The 20,658-nt window shown below is 40.8% G+C and overlaps 1 long non-coding RNA gene across 1 annotated transcript in view; it reads left to right on the top strand.

Moving 5' to 3' along the window:
- The first annotated feature begins 1,135 nt into the window (after positions 1-1,135).
- LOC103664536 overlaps positions 1,136-20,658 on the top strand; it is an 87,245-nt gene continuing 67,722 nt past the window's right edge. The window contains exon 1 of the long non-coding RNA XR_569061.2: positions 1,136-1,196. This is a non-coding gene — a long non-coding RNA (uncharacterized LOC103664536). The remainder of the gene's footprint in view (positions 1,197-20,658) is intronic.

Raw genomic sequence — 20,658 nt, 5'->3', positions numbered from 1 at the left:
AAAATTAAACCCTTCAGGCAATCAAGAACACCAGAATTCTCCATTCACCTTCCATCCTAGCAAGGGGTTCGATGACTGCCTTAAAGGCAGAATGTTTGCACACCCAGACATCTGCGTATCGACTTTCTTTTTGTTCTTTCCTTTAGTCCAGAGCAGTTGGTCCCCAGCTCCTGCATGCAGTAGAATTACTCTACAGAATCGAATGCAAAACCAAAGATCTCCACTGAACATGCTGGGCACTGAGGGCCCTGCCTCTTCTGCAGACCGAGCCCACCCCAGGAGAGAGCTGGTTCTATGGCCAGTGCTTTGAGGCTTTTGAGGAGTCCCAACCACTTCCTTCTCTGGAGTCCTTTACGCCAACTCTGGGAGGTAGCCGGTCTGGAGCCTGGCCTGGTGAGTGGTCCTATTTACATTACCATTTCATTGATGGTGACACCAGCACAGGGAAAAGCCCCATCTTAGTCAGATGGTGCTGGACTCTAAAGAGAACCTCAAACCCGCCCTGAAATACAGTTCCTGGGCCACAGAGAGTAGCATAGCATCTTTTATCAGCATTCAGCTTTTACCATGCATGACCCAAACAGCTTCTAGAGCCACTGAACATAGCAGCCTGAGTATCTAACAACTTTTTAGAAGAAATAAAAATAAGTTGACTGTCTGAGAACAAATCCAGCTAAGCAGATAGATAGGCTTTTCTTTTTTCAAAAGACAATGCCTTCTTGAGGCATTCATCCCATTCTATCACTCACTATGTTATGTAATCAAAGTATTCCAGTGTAGATTTTTCACCAAATCCTCGGCATTAATTCTAATTTCATTGCGTGGCTCAGTGGTTATAGAGTATGACCGCTCCAGGGCCAGCCTGCCTGGCTTTGAATCCTCACCCTGCCAACCGTTAGCTTTGTGTCCAAGGCAAGTTGACTTCTTCTCTGTGTATCAGTTTTCCTGTCTCTAAAATGGGGACAATAATGGAATCCACCTCCTGAGGCAACCACTTAGCCATTTTTGCACGTACAGTTTAGTGGTATTAAGTCCATTTTCACAGTGCTGGGTAACCATCACCACCATCCATCTCCAGAACTCATTTTATCTTGCAAAGCTGAAGCTCTGTACCCGTTTCTCTCCCTCCCTACAGCCCGTGACAACCACCCTTCTACTTCCTGTCTCTCTGAATTTGACCACTTTAGGTACCTCAGGTAAGTGGAATCATCCAGTATTTGTATTTTTGTGACTGGCTTATTTTACTTAGCTTACCGTGCTCGAGGTTTATCCATGTTGTAGTATGTGTGCGAATTTCTTCTTTCTTTGTAAGATTGAAGAGTATTCTATCGTATGTATATACTACGTTTTAAATATCCATTCATCTGTTTGCAGACACTCGGGTTGCTTGCACATTTTAGCTGTTGTGAAACAAGCTGCTATGAACGTGGGTGTACAAATATCTCTTTGAGACCTTGTTTTCAATTATTTGGGGGGATAGAGAAGAAATGGAATTTCTGGATCATATGGTAATTCTGCTTTCAGTGTTTTAAGGAACTGCTATCCTGTTTTCTACAGTAGCTACACATTGAGCACCCCCACCAACACATCACAAGACTCTAATTTCTCCACATTCTCACACACCCTTGTTATTTTCTGTTTCTTTGATGGTAGCCATCTTAATGGGTGAAGTGGTATCTCATTGTGGTTTTGATTTGCATTTCCCTAATGATTAGTAATGTGAAGCGCCTTTTCATGTACTTATTGGCCATTTGTGTATTTTCTTTGGAGAAATGTCTACTCAAATCCTCTGCCTGCTTTTTAATTGGGTTGTTTGTTTTTTTGTTGGTCATTTGTAGAGAAAGACATTGTCTTCCAGAGACTCATTTTATGGAGGAAATTTTATTTACTTTTTTCATCAAAAAAAATAAATAAAGGAAATATTCTTAGCAGAGAGGAAAACAGGAACTATAAAGTTATTTTTGCAACAGGTTGACCTAAACTCTCCCTTTTCCTAGGAGTGGCTTACATAAAGGCCTCGGGTTAGCAGGCGCAGAGAGGGCCTCTGCTTTGTGCAGCCTCCCCGCCACCCGCAGTGCCTGAGCCTGTGAGGTCCAGATGCTTCCTGGGCCCCACCACTTCCAGGTGTCCCTCCAGGCCCAATGGTAAATGGTAACTACAGGGGGGACCGTACTGGGCCTGGCAGCTGACCTGTCTCCCAGCCTGGCTAACTCAGGTGGTTCTGGAATGACTGCAGTGGAAGGGCATGCCTCGCATTCACTGAACCATGCCCCATCCACCCTATAACTTGAGACACTGACTCCTTCAATGCACCTTTTCACCTCAGAGCATCAGCCTTGATAGCCTTTCTTTTTGAGAGTCTTTAGATAACTTCTAGGTGAGAACTGATCTGGGTCACTGCACGTGACGATAATATCCTGCTCTGCTCTCCCAGCTCAGCACTGCGATAAGAGACCAGGAGAAACAGAAGATGGGTTTTACTAGAACCCAAAGGCTCCCATTTCTTTCATGTTCTTGCTGCCTGTACTAACGTTTCAAAACCCAAGGCCCTCCTGGCACCAGCTCCTGCTTCCTTCCTTGGGGAATGGCAGGATTTCCCTCTTTGCCCTTATCAGATAGATCACTTTGAATTTCTTGCCTTTGGCTTCCTTTATTTAATGCTGTTTAATTCTATTTTACCCCTAGCCTTCTACCCTTAATTTAATATGCATTTACTCAATCATAGGACTGGATGAGCTTGCAATGAAACAGAAAGAGGTCAAAACATGAAGGGGTGTAGTGTACAAAGAAAAATGGATAACTTTTGTCTCTTCCTTTTTTTTCCATTGAGGATGAGGGCATGGGGCTGAGGACCATCAAATGTCTGGCAGGAATCTGTGAAAATAACATTCCTGTGGTAATTCCCCCTAATATGCAGTGACCTGAGAACATTTCAAGCATTTTATTTTCATGTCTGCTCCAATAACTGAAAACAATTTAAAGAAGCAAAATTTCAGGGCCAAAAATTTTTCAAAGAGATTTTTTTTTTTACCTCTAGCTTGAAAGCAAATTGTAACTTTCTAAGCAAGCAAACAAAAAGAGCTTTTATGCATATCTGATTAGCTCATTTCCTTTGATTTTGGCGAGTGATGTCATTTGGGCCCAGCTGTTGGTATGCTGCAAATGATTTCCCTTCCTGGTGTTTCAGCAAGTCATTTCTGCCCCTAATGGAATTACTTTGACTGGAACCCAGCATTTTTCATGGTTCACCTCTCCTATCAGCTGATACCCAGGACTCCTCTGGAAAGAATGAGGAAAGGCCGCAAAGGCATTGAAGTACCTGGAAAACAACACTTTTGTGTAGACTGTTTTCGCACAGTTGTTTTTTTGAGGCCTGTTTCCAATGCCTTAGCTTCTTGATTCATCCAATAAATAATACTGAAAGTCTGAAGTAGATGGAGGGGGCTCTGAATTCAAGGGTCCTGGGTCCTCAGAAACAGAATGGGCCATCCCCTTTTTGCTTCAGGGCTCCCAACTCTGCTGGAGGCAGAGGTGCAGGGAAGGCATGCACCAGGCCATGCACAAGAACATTGGCTTTCAAATTCTGCTGATCCCAGCCCAAATTCCAGTGTTGCACCTTGCTAGCTGAGTATTGGAGGCTTTGTGATTCTCTGTTTCTTACGGGTAAAAAGCTACTGAAAGTGAGCCCAGATAATGGGAAAAACTCTGCATATGTGGGGGCAGGGGGTATATAGGAAATCTGTACTTGATGCTCTATTTTACTGTTAAACTAAAACTGTTCTAAAAAATACAGTTTTGTTTTTTTTTTAAGTAAGCACAGAGGGTTGCTGTGAGAGCAGGTCTGAAAGGTGCTCAGACCCCTATGTAGTAACATGGTAGGCATTATCTGCTGCTTCTGGTTATCTAATAAACTGGTTATTACATATCTAGCTAGGGCTCCTCTGCTGGGTAAGGGGTTTTCAACCTAAGCACCGTTGATATTTTGGGCCATTTAATCCCTTGTTGTCAGGGTAGGAGGTGTCCTGTGAATTGTAGGGTGTTTGGCAGCACCCCAGAATCCCTGGTCTCTCCCCACTAGATGCTAGTAGTACCCCCCCACACACACATCTACTCAGTTGTAACAACCAGATACAGCTCCAGACATTGCCAAATGTCTCCTCTGGGACAAAATTGCCCCTAGCTTAGAACCCCTGTGCCAGGTTAAGGGAAAGACAATAATCAATGCATTTGATGGCATATCCTTCACTGTCAAGGTGAAAACTCTCTGAGTGTTTTGCTCACTTGTCTCTATAGTACTCAAACCCAACTGCTCAGGTGAATCTCAGAAGCACATCTGACTCCTCTCCCCCATCCCTGACTTCTAATTCTCACATCTGGAATGCACTGTCTCCCCCCCAACCTCCTGTCTGAACCATTCCTAGCTTCCACCCTCACTGTCTTCAATAATCAAGCTTTCTCACTCCTTTAAACCTTCTAAGTCATCTTCTCTTCCTGGCTTCTTAGTCTGCTGTTCAATGCAGCACCTAATTCTGTCCTGACTCTGCAACAACTGCCTTGGAGACAAGGGTTTTAGAGCAGGAGGGGACAATGCAAATCGTGTGACCCAGGGGCCCTCTGGAGCAAATGAGGAAATGAGGGCTCCCAGTGCCCAAAGACTTGCCCCAAGGTCACAGTGCTGGTTGATAGCAGAGCTGGGCTTGGAGCCTTTGCCTGACAGCCATTACCCTGGAGTGCATCATCCCAAAAGTTGGTCTCTGTGTCCAACCTGTGCCTTCATCCATGAATAGCATCTCCATTTGTAGACTCTTTAGCCAGTGTAAACTCATCAGCCCTTCAGAGATAATCAGAAGTGTTCCCATGGATGTTTGGTTTAAAAGCCTGTTCTTCCTTACTCTCCCTGTTTGCACTGAACCCCGTTTAAGCTCAATAGTCGGAGAAGTGGTATAAGCTGTATAGTTCACCAGCTTAAGCCTGCATTAGAATTATGTGGAAGGCTTTTACAAACACACATTGTGAGGCCCCGCCCGTGGAGTTTCTGATTCTGAGTTTCCTGGAACTTTGCATTCCCAGGTGATACTGGCATTGCCAGTCCTAACCTCCCTTGGAGCTCCTGATAGATGGGATTAAGAATCTGGACTTTAGAAGGGGATAACCCTGGTTTGGAGCTCCTGCTTCACCACGTGAGACAAGTGGCTCAATCTCTTTGAGCCTGTATTCTCATTTGAAAAATCAAGATAATTAGAAGTACCCATTAAAATGTACTGCTATTTTTCATTAAACATAATATCTTCAATTTCTGGCATTTACCAGCTCTCAGCACGTGTTCTGCCCAGAGGAGTAAAAAGGGGCCAATTTCCTCCCATTTGTTTAAGCTGGTGGCTTAAGAGAAAATCGCAGGTCAGTCGAGCTCAGGGAATGTGTTTCGTGTGGTTTGGAACTCTGCAGAAATCACTGGATTTCTCTGCCATTTCTGTAATGGGCAAAATGGACTTTCTCAAACTCCCTCCCAACCCCCAGGCCCTGTTGAACAGGTCAGAAGAGAGTAATGAGTGCTTTACAAAATATTACTTGATAATACAATACTATTTATTCAAGTTTATTCTTGACTTGAAGCCTCTTTCCTGATCATCCTTTGTTTCTGTCAAAATCCTCATGTTTTCCTTCCAGTAGGCACTTTCTCCCTCGCTCTAGCCCACATGGATAGCTCCCTTTTTTGACTTGTCTCTGTTACCTAATTGCTACTTAACTATATGCAGCTTGCTTTGAAACGTACTTGTCTAATGAGTGCTGTCTCCACATCTCTTCTCTCCAATTAGAGTAAACATTCTTTGAGGAAATGACCTTTGCTTCCCATTTCTTTTGAATTCCCCCCAAGTGCCTGGCATCATTCTATGAACAGTCAAAAGACAAATGTTGGTTGAATGTCTATTATATAGTTTGCATAGAATTAATATCAAAGCTTCAACCGGGATGTGGGGGAAAAAATTTCCGACATCTTCTACATCTTTTTATTTAAAATGTAGGTCTCTTCATTGTCTGGGTTGTCGGTTCTTGCGTAGGAGGGATTGGTCAAACAAACTCCTGACCGCTCAAGTTACTGCCTATGGAAGGATAACTCCTAGGGTGAATCGATACATAACATATTCCTCTGGTAGTATACTATAAAATCATTTGGGAAGAGGAAATCACAGCCTTAGGAAACTGAAGCATGTCTGGCTTTCAATCGCCATATCACTTTGTGACTAAAATTATAAAAGCATTATGCTGAGTGAGTTGCCCAGCCTTCCCAATTTAAATGGACCAACATTAAACTCTTTAAATAATAAAACCCAAGAGTACTGGGAAGTAGAGCGGAAAGGAGGGAGTTGAGAAATGAGACGAAGGCATCCAGTCCCACTAAAGTATGGCCATAAAATAAATAACGGGCCTGTTGGAGTGCTGTGGTTCAACTCGTATTTTCTCTCCCTTCCCAAATGTGCCTTATTTTAATAGCATAGTGATTCTCCAAAGATAGGTTTCCTTGGGGAGAAGTTGGGGAGAGAACCATGACCATGGTCTAAAATCTTCCAGTAATCGGGAGAGGGCTCCTTGTCGTATTTTTTAGCTAGCATATGTCACTTTGGGAAAACTACTTTGTCTCTTTTCATTGTATTCCTCACTCACTCATTATTGCCACATTCTCAAAGAGGACTGGGCATACCAATCCCATTCAGCTACCAGTTGTGAAGAAAGACTATTCAGCAAGGGGTGGGGCTCTTAAAGGAGACAGCTGAATGGAGGTGACAGGGTCGTGGATTTGCAAGAGGCCGCTTGGCTCTCCTACGATGCTCTTCAGTTTTCAACTTGGACTAGTGACTGTCAATCATGGGTCATGGCACACGTTGGCATATGGCGTCACAAGCCACTACGCACAAGGTACAGCACTGGTGAGTGACTTTGTCTTTATAAACCCAACTGGAATCAAAGACCTTCCAGGACAAAAGTCACTCTCATGCATATTCAGATGTACTTTCTGAGTGGGGTTCAACCCATATGCATATGGGAGTGAGAGTTGAATGTCTCATGTTGAAAGTGATTTTAAAAGACTGATAAACATCATATTAAACATTTATATCCCCGCCCTGTGGCCCCAGAGGGTATAGTATAGCAAATAAGACCTAGGTCTAAGGAATTCCTGTTCTGCCATTCACCATCAATGTGGACCTAGGCCAAGCTATTTAACTTTGGGAAATTTTAGATTTCTCATCTGAAAATCTGGAAAAGAAAATCAAGCTCAGAAAGTTGTGAAGATTAAATAGGACAAAGTATGTGCCTGTACATAATAAGCCATCAAATGCTACCAGCTATCAATATTATTATTATTAATATATACCAGATCCATAACAATGGACCTAGCACATAGTGAACGCCTAATAATTCTTAGGTGCTGATTTTTTCATTATTAATTTTCACAAAATTGCAGAATAGGGCATAATTCTGACAAGCTCAGACCTTATGTTAGCAGTTTTAATTTCTGTCTCTTCTGTAGATGACATGGGAAATCAGTCAGTAGAACTGTTCCTTTAGTGGATAAAGAAACTTTTCTCTTAAACTTTCGTTATTTCTTCTGTGCTTTTCATCCAGGACTTCTCCTTTATCAAGAGAGTATGTGTCCAGTAGATAGAGCACTGTGCTTTTGCAATAAATGCCACTATGTAAGCTTCATAGTTGTCAAATTCGTGCTGCATTTTGTTTTAATGTAAACTGAAGTCAGTGCAAGATGTTTACTTAAAACAAAAGATATTTGTTTTGCCACTTTTTATCTACCATCTAGTAGTAATTCTGAATGTTCTTAAAAATCATAAAAACTGTAAAATATGGTGAGTGTTCTCTTTGCACCAACCATGATATTAAGTGCACTCCATGTGTGAGATATTTTCATCTTCAGAGAACGGCCATGTGCATTTGGTATTTACTGCTAACCCATTCTCCATATGAGAAAACTAAAGTTGAAGAGCCATTGGATAGGTTGTCCTGAGCAAGTGGAAGAGCTGGATCCCATACCTGTTGGATTCCAGAATCCGTGAATTTAACTGTTGCAGGGTCACTCTTTAAAATTTTATCAGGAATAGTTGTGTGCCCGCCCTGTAGTTCAACTGGCCTTCCTGACACTGCATTTTGTTCTCCTAGACTGTAAGCTTTTGGAAGACAGGAACCATGTTTTATTCTTCTTTGTACCTTCCTTCTTCCTTTTGATGTGCCTAGTGAATTCTCAAAAAAAAAAAAAAAAGGCTCATTTAGATACTTGTTGGGTGATTTTACATTCCCATCATTGTCAATTGCATCATATAATTACTGCAAATGAATTTTAAAAGCAAGTTACTGCTATTCTTTTGGGTGATACAAATGGATACCATGAAAATAGTTTCCAAGTTCTTAGATCATAGAACATTATCTGTACCTAAACCCCTCAAGTGGAGAAAAGGAAAATTTGGAGTTGCCTTTTTTCTTGATGCTTCAAACTTCATTTTCAAGGTATCGGTTGATTAACTCCCAAATTATACCATGTGTCCAATGTCCAGTAATGGGCAGCCTCTGATGTGTGAAGGAATTTAATTATGGGCCCAGATGCTACTTTCAGGAGTAATTCACTTGTGATTTGGGGAGGTGGTCCCACACCGATCAACTGGGAAGGAGAAAATTATAGTGATATGTTGAAAGCAATCAGTGCCAGGGAAGAGGGTGGCTGAACTATTTCTGCCAGGATGCAGGATGTTTTATGGGATTTAAAAGAAAAGCATACTGTGTGTACTTCCCTTTCTAAACATCTGTGTTAGCCATATCCCCAGCTTGCAGAACATTAGGAAAGAACCAACATGAGCCACTCAAGAAGGAAGTGGCTGTGTTCTGTCTTAAGTGGAAACTTGAAGTTAAGGTCTCCCTCAAATTTTGCCCAAACAAAACTAAAAATGTTAAGCTGTTGATTTGCTGACATATGATCCTTGTTTGTTTGGGGGGTTTTTTTGTTATTTTATTTACGAAGGTGTTAACAATGTTGCTATATCCAGATTCTTTTTGTTGCAACTGACATAACTCAAATTGTTATAAGCAGTGAAACAAACAAGAAACTTTCAATAAAGTGTATGCAATCAAATAGACCAGCGTAGATATGACTTTACCTATTGCTGGATACAAGGCTTAAAGGATGTCACCAGGAACCTGGTTCTCTCTCTCCATTCTCCAGTGATCTGTCCCTCGATGCTGGCTCTTTTGTCAGTCTCCACACACTACTGGAATGGCTACAACAGTCTCAGGTCCTACGTTCACTCTGATTCACTTCCTAGAAGGAAAAGTTGATGGTTTATTTCCAGAACTCCTACCCAACATCTCGCTGCTGTGATTGGGTCATTGGCTCATCTCCAAGCCAATCACTATTGTCAGGGCTTGGATTGTGACAAAATGATGATTTATGCCTGCATACATGTTTCACCCCAGAAGCCAACGGTTTTGGCGTTACCAAAACAGATACCCATGATAAATATTAACACCCATTATTATTGCCATGTGTTGAGAGCTATAGATCAGGCATTACCTAATATTACCCCCCACTGCCTCTCGTTCATTCATTTATTCATTCAGAAAACATTTGTTGAGGTCCAGTCATGATGAGCAAAAACAAACATGGTCTCCACTCACAGTTTAGAAAATTAATGTATTACAAGGTAAGTATGACCATCTACATTTTGCAGATGGGACAACCGAGCCTTCCCAGAGTTCTGTCAGTTTCAGTTATTTCCGTTCCTGATAGAATTACAATAACTAAGTGAGAAACAGATCCAAACCCAGATCTCTATAGCCCATGTCTGTGATTGCTATGCTGCTCTAAAATGTTTTGCTTTGGGGAATAATCTGCCCCAGGTTAATATATCTTTATTTGTGACCATGAACCCCCCCCACCCCGCGTCATGAGCATTATTTCATGATAAAGAAGAGGGGGGCAGAATGTGAAAGGTCCAAGGAATATGTGTTCTCCCACTCCACCCCATACTGATGAGTTAATATTAAATTCTTTTGACTTCTTAACAAGTAGCCAGGAACTACCAACTAGCTTTTGTGAACGTGTTTTCATTTAACATTATGTTTCTTCAATGTTTTATAAATAACAACCAATCTGGTGTCAGATAATTGGTTCTGTGAGAGCATCTTTGCAGCTCCTTTGGCAAGATCAGCATTTTCAATCTTCTCTGGCTTCCAAGAATCTGACAGGCCAGCGAACACTACACATAAGGAAACTGAAGTTTGGAGAGGTTAATTGACTTGCCCAAAGTCCCTCCGCTAGTGAGAGGTGGAGCAGGGGCCTAAACCACCTCTTCTTTTAATTCCTACACAACACAATTATTTCCCGAACTGCTGTCAAATATCATGACATTTGGTCACAACTTTATTTTAAATATCTACTTTAGTCTTATTCTAAGCAACAGTATTTGTCAGTTTGTGTTCCTGGGTGTATATTTTTCTAAGACACATTTCAATAAGCATACAACTATCCAAAATGTAAATATCTGTCCATGAATCCCTGAACAATCTCTCATGGGCCATTAGCAGCAGTGTCTGACACACTGAGAAACCTGTTCTATGCTATGCAATTTCCTCACCAGTTAACCGCCTCACAGTTTCAGGGCCAAGGCTTAGGCTTATAGGCAGGCAATAGGCAATTTCCATGGAAAGTTGTTTTTTCTATCTCCAGGAAGAGACATAGATGTACCAGCTGAATGGAGATGTGATCATTTTCAGTTCCTTCCTGTCCAGTGCCAGCCTTCCCAACCCCAATCACATCTCCACACTCTGCTTACTTCCTGTCTTTGCTTGTGGGTGAAACACACCTGCTATTTAAAGGCTAACCCAACTTTTCAAGCCACACTAATATTTGATGGTTTTTTATTGTTTTGCAACTTGCACGAATTTCTGTGGTATACTCCTTTAATGGCCGTCACCTGGCATTATTGTTCAAACTAAGAAGTATCTATTTTAGAGAGCAACTTTAACAGCAGAGCTATTGCCACCTTCCCTTTATTTTGTTTTAACTATGTTTGGCTTCCCGTAAGTTTTCCTACTGATTTCTGAAGTTCTGCTACCCTCATAAGCCACTTAAGGATGAAATTCAGAGCCCAAAGTGCATTTTTATCCCTAGTTACTTGGAAGGAAGGATTAGGTAAGCTATCTAATACCTCTCTGTTTGAACACAGGTAATGGGAGGAAGAGAAAAGACCCATTGCATGAGCGCATTCCTTCACAAAATTCAAGCTCTTAGAGGCGGCTCATTTGTTTTACCATTTAACAATGAAATTAAGGAAGTCTGTGTTTGTCCTCAGAGTTATTCTTGGCTACCATAATGCTCAGAGAGACTGAGGATATTGGATGCTAGTATGCCTTCTTGAGGGAAAGAAGTTGCACATTTATCCGTTTGTTTTTTATTCTTTCTCATGAAAGAATCTATCAAACTTCAAACTAGCGCTTCCGCTCTCCCCAACTCCACATCAGGATGTTAACCAGGTTACAGACTGCCACTGTTAACTTCAGTTGGAGTTTAGATCTGTTCTCCTACTGTACTAGACCTCAACTCTGTTGCACGTTAAAATCACCTGAGATGAGTTTAACAAATACTATGCTCGGATCTCAGACCAACCAATTAAACCAGGACCTCTGAAGACAGAGCTCAGGCATCCTTCTAAACATCACTGGGGGACTCCAGTGTGCACCCAGGGTGGAGAACCTCTCTTCTTCAGGCCCCTGGCTTCCAGGGTCCCTGTAGTGGCATAGTTAGAGGCAGTAAGGCAGGTGTGGGGTTGAATCCCTGCTTCACTTGCTAGCTGTAACACAGGGCTATTCATTAAGCATTTCCAAGCCATAGTGTTTCTTTTATAAAAGAGAGATGATCATGACTCTTCCTTGTGCAGTTGTTTTGGGGTTCGGTAAGATGAAGCATGTACGGTGCCCCCTACTTCTACTGCAGGAACCAGCTAACTAGTCTTTCTGCCTTCGATTGTCTCTTCTGCTCAGTTCATAGCTTATACCAGTGAGTTTTCCCGAAGCACGGTACCCATGCCCACTAAGAAAGAAAAAGCAGCCTTGACATCTGGGAACCGACCTGATGTATATAACTAGGACTCTGTGTTGTTAGGAGGTGGCCTGGAACTCAAAGCTGGGCCATGATGTCCTTCTCACCAAACATTAACATCAGACAAGGTCACTCTGTGATCATAAGGAAGTGAGACAAAAAACAAGGCCACCTCATAATTTTGACTAAACATGAAAACAGGTAACTGTGCAAACAACAAAGATACCAGACACCTCCTTCCTTCAGTTAGTATGAATAACAGCTACTTCTTTACCTATTACCGGGTGAGCCTCACTCTAGTCTTCTTTCCTTCTAGATAAAGTTTATTAAAATAATCAATTACAGAATTATACCCCCTTCCTGACAGCACCTGATCCAGAGTAAACCCCTTTTCTTTCAATTCCAAGGCCAAATCCTGTAAGTCCTTTCTTTTTTTTAATATAATTTTATTTTTTTTTAAGTTCCATGATTCATTACTTGTGTATAACACCCAGTGCACCATGCAATACGTGCCCTCCTTACTACCCATCGTCAGCCTATCCCATTCCCCCACCCCCCTCCCCTCTGAAGCCCTCAGTTTGTCTCCCAGAGTCCTTTCTAACTCTTCTTACTGAGAAGCCCCATGGTTCCCAATAGTATGCATTCTCCCCCATGGCAAAGAGTAATAAACCCAACTACACGTGTACTCCTGGAGATCTTCAGCTGGAAGACATTGGCACCAGTCTCTTGTTTGAAGTCCTGTAATCCCACTCTGATTTAAAAACTTAAGGACTGTTAACTCACCTTTATATTGCTCTGAAAATCTTCCAGGCATTTTTCACTCTGTCCTGTGTTACCTATCTGATCCCATTTCTCATCATTCTCTGGTAGGGCCTTTTGGGAGATTTCTTCTTCTCTCATGCTTTTTTTTTTTCCACCTTGCTTTTGGTCATGTCGTTTCTGTACTTTCTTCCCTGATTTCTTCCTCTACTCATCCATCCTGAAATAATAATAATTGAGCACTTGCTGTGTTAATTAACATTAGCTAAGTTTCCAAAGATAACCGTAAGTTGATTCATTAAGTCTGCACAACAACCTTTGAAGGAGCTGTTATTATGTTCATTTTACAAATGAGGAACAGAGGTTAAATTATATGTTCACATTCACACAGTTAGTATGGGGCAGAATCAGGATTGAGAAATATATTGATTTATCTTCCTAATAAGGTTGTTATAAGGACGAATGAGATAATGCAAGTAGAGAGCTTAATGTTGTGGGCTTCCCAGAGGCGTTCCTGCGCTTAACCTGGCTTCTGAACCCCTATCTTGCTACTGAAAAACCTTCTATAGTCCTCCTACAACACGAGGCCTGAGTAAATATTGTACATACTTGAGTGTATCTTGCCTTAACTCATTCATGTGTAGAATTCTGTTTGCCCCGAAATTCAAGCAGCCATTTGGAGCTTGTCTGAGTCATTTTCGCCTTTCTATTAAGAAAAGTCACATTAATTGTCTGCTTATTGATCAAAAATGATCCAAGGATTGCTCCAATCCTAGTGTGCTTTATCAAAGATTTACAAAATGCTAACACTCAACTATCTGAAATTGACTTGAAGATACCTCACACATAGAGGGTGTTCAGGAGGCCCAATACATAACTTAATAAATGTTATAAAATTATTTTATTATAAAATAAAAATTATTTTTAAATTACATAAGATACATAAGTATTATAATATAATAAATAATATAAAGACTTTATAAAATATTGCAAACACCCACTTTGAGAAACTGAATTTTCAGGTGACAACTCTTTGCCAGGTTAATTGACTAATCAGTTAAAAATAAATGATTCACGGTTCTCTCTTATAGGCTCAGAATTTGTATAAGACAATGAGTTGTCTTCTTTTCTCTTTAATGTACCCGTCAAAATGTAAATGCTTCTGTATTGCATACTTGCTGGGGACTCATGTCGTTTTCTGTTTTGTTTTGTTTTGTTTTGTTTTAAATACGTGTTCAGGAGGCTCTTTTTGATATTTGTCTTGAAGGCACACAACTCTACCATTAGGAGCTTACACCCTCAGGGATGGACTTGCACCTCGAAGGAAAAGGGATTTCAAATGAGATTGAAATGGAACCATCTCAGTTACACAATTTTAATGAGAGTAAGGAGCACTGAAAGAGAAAACTCCTTAGAACATCATTAGAGTCCTGGGCCCTGGGGTTCTGTTTTGGGGAACCTGGGGCTTAGAAGATTCTGAAAGGATGGATATGTCCAGGTGTGCTGAACTTACATTATACTGCTTCCCACTTTTGTGGGACAGGGAAAAAAACCATATGGATTCATAGCACTCCTCTTTCTTCACTCACTATGGGGCATTCTGTCTTTGTACACTCAGTGTTTCTCTCACCTGGCTCGCTAAGGAGAACTCCAAGTTTATTGGCTGAGGCTTTTTTGATGCTTAAGCCATGCAGGAGAGGGCAGGGGGGGAAAGCGAGGAATGGAAGTCTGGTTTGGAAAAGGACAAAATTCAATCAGGGAGAACAGAAGAGTGAAAGGAAGGATGGGTGGGAATGAACCCCCACCACAGTCTTGCACTCACAGCTGGGTATCAAAAAAGTACTTGATTTAGGAGTTGAGAGTGAGAGAGAATTTGGGGGAGATTGGGGGTCATCAGTGTGCAAGACATAGAATAACATCAATGGGGAGAGAATATTTTCAGTGTGTTTTGCAGAAAAATTTACTTCTCCTTCTGTCCTTTGAGAGTCATTAAGGATTTGAATTTTTTATGTTCTAATGGATTTTATAGCTAGCTTATGTTGCTTGACATGGGGTGCTGCAATTGGACCTGGCTACTTTATATAAGCCCCTTATTCTGGGGGTCACATATGTTAGGTTTCATTCAACCCATAAGTAAGCCTGGGTCATGTTCAGAATGTGATGATTAGTTCATGGCACTCTGTTTGAAGAATCCTGTAGCGCAACTTGAATGCAGCCAGGAAGGTGAAAGAGCTCTAAACCACCTCCTCTTAGTCCTTCAAAAGAATTGGGAATGTTTCATTTGGGGAAAAGAAGTCTTGGGATCGTCCTCAGAGCCATCAGAAGGCCATCCATCAGAGGGATCATCTGATGAGATATGATGTATGTGTGTGGTTCCATAAGGGAAACCAGGACCAGGGAGAAAAGGAGCTCTTTTCTAAGGAAAGAAGATTTTAGACCTAAGCTAAGGGAGAACTTTCTGACAGTACTGGCCACAGATGAAATAGCAATAAACAGCAATAAGTTCTTCGGGGGGGGGGGATATTCAAGCACAATATTTGGGGGGCTTGGGGGGATGCAAAAATGTGGTAAGTGGATGAATATGAAGTCACTAATCCCCAAACTTGAATAATCATTGGAACATCTGGCCCCACCCCAAAGATTCTAAAAAGGTAGGTCTAAGGAATATATATCTTCTTCAAAACACAACACAGGGTAAATAATTCCACACAGTGGAATATTACTCAGTCATAAGAAAAAGTACATGCTACAAGGTGGGTGAACCCCAGAAACATTATGCTAAACAAAGGGAGTCAGTCACAAAGACCACATATCATATGATCCCATTTATATGAAATGCCCCAAATAGACAAATCTATAGAGAGTAGATTAGCGGTTGCCTAGGCCTGGGGTATGGGAGAAAAATGGGGAGTGACTGCTAGTGGATATGGGATTTCTTCTGGGGTTATAAAAATGCTCTAAATCGATTGTGGTAACAGTTACACAACTCCGTGAATATACTAGAAACCATTAAATTATATACTTTAAATGAATGAAGGGTATGATGTATGAATTATATCTCAATAAAGCTATTATATTTTTTTAAAAAGCAGTCCAGATGACACTGTCTTTGGTGAAATTTTGGAACCAAATCTTAACCCCAGCTTCAATTAGAATCATCTGAGGTTTTTTTTCATAAGCAACAATCCCCATGTCCCATTGCCTGAAATTCAGATTCAAATGAGACTAGAGCACCAGTTTCCAAAAAATTCCCCACATGAATTTAATATACCACTTAGGTGAAGAATTTCAGGAGTATTTGAACTTTCGAGTCCTCTCTTCCTCGAGGATGCTGTGATTTCTCAAGCTTCTACTTACACTTCAGCATTGAAGAGCATGAGCTCTGGGTCAGGTACCTGCAGTGGCATTCAGCTCTGCTTTTCGTAAGCTGCGTGACAATGAAAAAGTGGTTAAGCCTCTCTGAACCTTGATTTCCTCATCTGTGAGATGGGTGCAATGATAGTACCTACTTCGTAGAACTTTTTAAAAAATTAAATTATGTATGTAAATTATCTGATCTTGTGCTTGGCATACAGTAAGAACTCAGTGTTAAAGATGATGATGATGACAATGAGGATTTTTTTGTAAGGGGAAGAAATATAAATTTAGATGTGGGAGGGCTGCGTGTTTCTTAAGATGAAATATGGCCAAAACACAGATCAAGTTCATATGTAGTGGGTTTTGTGGACAAAGATTGTGGGTAAGAGAGCCAATGGAAGTAAGAAATATTCTTATTTGAATACTATACGATTAAAAAAGCAAAGAGCTGAAGTTTCTCATTTTCATGATCCTCCTATAAGCTGACATTTGGATGGGGCTAAGCATAAACATTGCAATCCTTCCCACTGGCTCTATTAACCTGAAAAGACGGTTTCTGCTCCTGGTGCCTGGGCAAGATGGGGGTTGTACTTGAGAAAGTTCTCCATTCGGTGCAGGTGTATTTTTAGACTGGCATTTTTGTTTCGTTTGTTTTGTTTTATTTAAACATATATTATCAACAAACCAACATGGAAAGCCACCAAGCATGAGGAAGGAAGACCATAACTTAAGACTTCTGGGAGATCCCAACTCTATCACAAACCCACATGTGGAAAAAATAATGTGGCACAAGCTTTCTAAGACTTTATTTTCTAACTCTAGAAAACAAGGAAGGTTGATGATGCTTAACCTGCCAGAGGATCAGTTTCTTGCTGCTCTTTTTCATTTGTAATCCCCACTCCCTTCTCCTATACCAAAAAACAAAATCAGACCTCGTTATCCTATTAGTGTACTTTTGGCAGAGCTTGGCTTTGGCATTGTCTTTCTGACCAGTTTACTGATTAGTGTTTATTACTAATCATCTGTGGCTAGAAACATGACCCAGAGAGGAGAAAGACCCCGGCAACAGCATGCAGTGACATTGTTAGAATTATTCACGGTGTTTTCAGCAGGAATCGCTCAGCCCAAATCCACAACCACAACAGATGCCTTAGCATGCCAAATCCCAGGCATTGGCAGCCAGGCAAAGCAGACTTCCCTTAGCACCTGGCAAGATTCCCCTTCCGTTTTCCTGGTATCTGGAGCGCAGTGCTTGGCCAGGAGTAAAGGTGAGACAGGCTGGGGGAAGCGGTGTGCTGCCCCTGACAGCAATGCTCCGATGCCATGTATCTACCCAATACACTGTAGAAAATCGAGTTTCAGTGAGTAAGCACATGGGCACGCTTGGGCATAAAGGCAAGGGGCTGGGGGAATATTCAACAGCATACTTTGAGTTACTATGCCTCTTTGAGTAATTTAACCTCTCAGAACTCGGGTTTTCTGATGAAATTTATTCACTCGTGTATTAGTTCAACAAATGTTTATTGAATAGCTACTATGTGCCAGGTCCTCGGTGGTAGAAGGAAGGCAGTTAGGTGAACAGGAATATTAAAATTCACCGTTAAACAAATGACAGAAACTTACCAACATCTAAAACAGTAATTTTGGAACTGCCGTAGTTGCTCGGGGCACACGGGAGAAACTCATAGACTGAGATTTACCTTAGTAAATAGATAGGATTATATCTTGTTTTTTTTCTTTTTTTAACCAAGTTCAGAGTCTAAGTATTGCTGACTTTGCTAATATTGTAATTCCTTTGTCTGGAAATATGTCTTTTAGTACTTAATTTTTTTTCCCCTCTGCTTCCAAAAGTAAGAAATCCCTGTTCTTAAATTCATGTGGAAAATATGGGGAAAATGTTTTAAATCACTAATCATCTTACCACCCCCAAACAACCACTCTTAGCATTTGGGCATAGAATGGGGGGTTGCGGGGAAGAGGTTTGACCATGAAAATATGCCTTAAAAAAAAAAATCTTAAGCTAATAGATTTACTTAGTATATTGCAAATTCAGCTGCTTGAAACAAGGACAGAGGCACAGTATTCTAATGGAAGGATTCTTTAGGAAATGATGGATTCTTCCCTGGGTGAAATCTTCCAAGGTACGTGAGCATTTTTGCCAAAATCGGAGGGTATGAGGGGATTAGAAGGTGGTAGATTTCAAGATGATGGTGTGGTATTTGATGTTTTACAAGCACGTTTGTTCAAAGTTGGCAAACACCATTTCATCTATGAAGAGAATTTTACTGTCCAAGAGAGCTATAGCTAAGTAATGAGAATGACTTTTACTTATTTAGTTAATCTTTTTATCAAGTGTCTTTTATATGTCCATATTTAAGTGAGGGGACTAGAAAGTATAGCGGTGTTTGGTTTGGGGGCAAATGACCTTAAGCCAGAAATAATACTCAAGTATCATGAGTGCATGCCATACAGAGAAATACAGGTGTTATGAGATCACATAGCAAGGGCCCTAACTTATTCTAGATAATGAGGGAAGCTTGTCATCATCAAGTACCCTTTAAATTCACGCAACATGAAGGCGGGGTATTCAGTCTGGGTCATGGTGGAGACCATTCCAGCAACCGTAATCTGGTTGGAATTTAATCCAGCTGTTCAAAATCACCCCCCACTAGCGCTTTTGGTAACTTGCTGAGATTTTGGTGCCGTGAGTATGATTACATAGCAAATCTGGAAAATTACAGACTAGTGTGGTCAGAATCAGCTAACTGACCTTCCTCAGAAGAGCAGGCCACTTCCTGGAGGCCATTTGCTGGAGGCCCACCCTTCAGCATTTGATATATGGTATCGCTTTGGACCTAGTTAAGGAGATACCAGGAATTCCAAGCCATATGCATAAATGGATACAAAAAGCATCAGATAGGTTCTTTGAGTGGTTGTGGCAAAAGATTCACCATGATTTATGCCCTGTACATCGGGAGATGTCTGCTGTGAAGTCAACAACTGAAATCGAATGAATAATTCAGCATGCGGATCAATCGCATCATCTCACTTGCTATGTTATTGCTATTTTTACGTAATTGCAAAGTGAAAAATAAATTGATGTCATAAATAAACAACTGTCATTTGATATGAAATAGATCCTAGCATCTTAGGGATATTCTATTTTCAGGTACTACTCTGAAGCTTTTTAGACAATTAAAAATGTGCCCTTATTAAAATATGGGGAGAAATGTCTCTAGATGTTGTTTCAATGCCAATGTTGAAAGAAAATAACGTAGAATGATGAGGCATTTGATCTCTTCTTCAAAGGCCAGTTCTTTGCTGATCTTGTTCTGGAAGGCATGGCTCAAAAGAAAGCCCTTAGTGCCCATTGTGTCACGTGATAGTACGATTGAGTATGCAACCAAAACAAAATGTTAAGCTTAATACCTTGCATGTTCGTTTTTAAAGTAGATAGATATGAATGGACACAGTCTAAAAGCCAACTTTCCTTCTCTGTGAATCATTTCTTGATTAAATGAATAGTAATTAATAATAGCCCCTTGTCATATTCATCTTATGTCTCTCTCAAGAAAAATACAAAACATAGTCTAGGTGATCTCGTATCGTAGGCAGTAACTGTCACCTCATTGTGATTGTTGTCACAGCTAGCATCTGCTCATAATGACACAAAAAGAATAATCAATTTAATTAATTGTGCATTTATTGGCCTTTCCATTTTAAGGGTTTTTATTAAAGTCTTTCTTCCCTTGATAAGAAATCTTGCTTCTCACAAGTGTGAACAGAACTCGTTTTCTCGATGGGACATATAAAAATGTCTGATGTCTGAACTCACTGTAAAAACTAGAACACATTTTTACTTATTAGCCTTTGGTCAAAAGACAAGCTTTAACTTCATGTTTAATTTTAAAAATATGTGTCTTCAATGGAAGTTAATGAATCTTCTAGAATATTATCAACTATATCTGCCCTTAATAGAATAGCTGTGTATCTTTAAACGTCTTATCTCTGAAATTCTTTGAACTTCATGCGAGCATCAGTTAGACCCACATAAATATCTGCTGTTTTAGAATAGGAACCCCTCCAGGTCAAGCAGGTGCTCTGGATCGTGTATCTTGTCTAACAGCACACGAGGTAGAGTTAGTAGTAGTATGACGAAACGAGTACAGATCATGGCATGATTCTGAGAGCACTGTCTTTTCTCTGTCTCTTTAGATAACTACACTTCTCTTTTGTTCGTTCTCAGAACTGAAACACAGTGTTTTGAAAAGCCAAACATAATTTAAAATAAACTCTTGCCTTCTCCTTTCCCAGCTCAGATCTGGGAATGGACAAGACCTAAGTGGGAAAGAATTAGACCTTTTGAACTTTGAGAGGGAAAAGCGTAGGGAGTTTGAAAGCTTCTGATGTTTCTCATCCGGGGCTGGGATTATATCACCGAGTTG

The sequence above is a fragment of the Ursus maritimus genome, unplaced genomic scaffold, assembly GCF_017311325.1.
Source record: "Ursus maritimus isolate PB19 unplaced genomic scaffold, ASM1731132v1 scaffold_15, whole genome shotgun sequence".
In the NCBI taxonomy this organism is placed as follows: domain Eukaryota; kingdom Metazoa; phylum Chordata; class Mammalia; order Carnivora; family Ursidae; genus Ursus; species Ursus maritimus.
The sequence above is the reverse complement of the archived record's forward strand: the minus strand, read 5'-3'. Positions and strand labels throughout refer to the sequence as shown.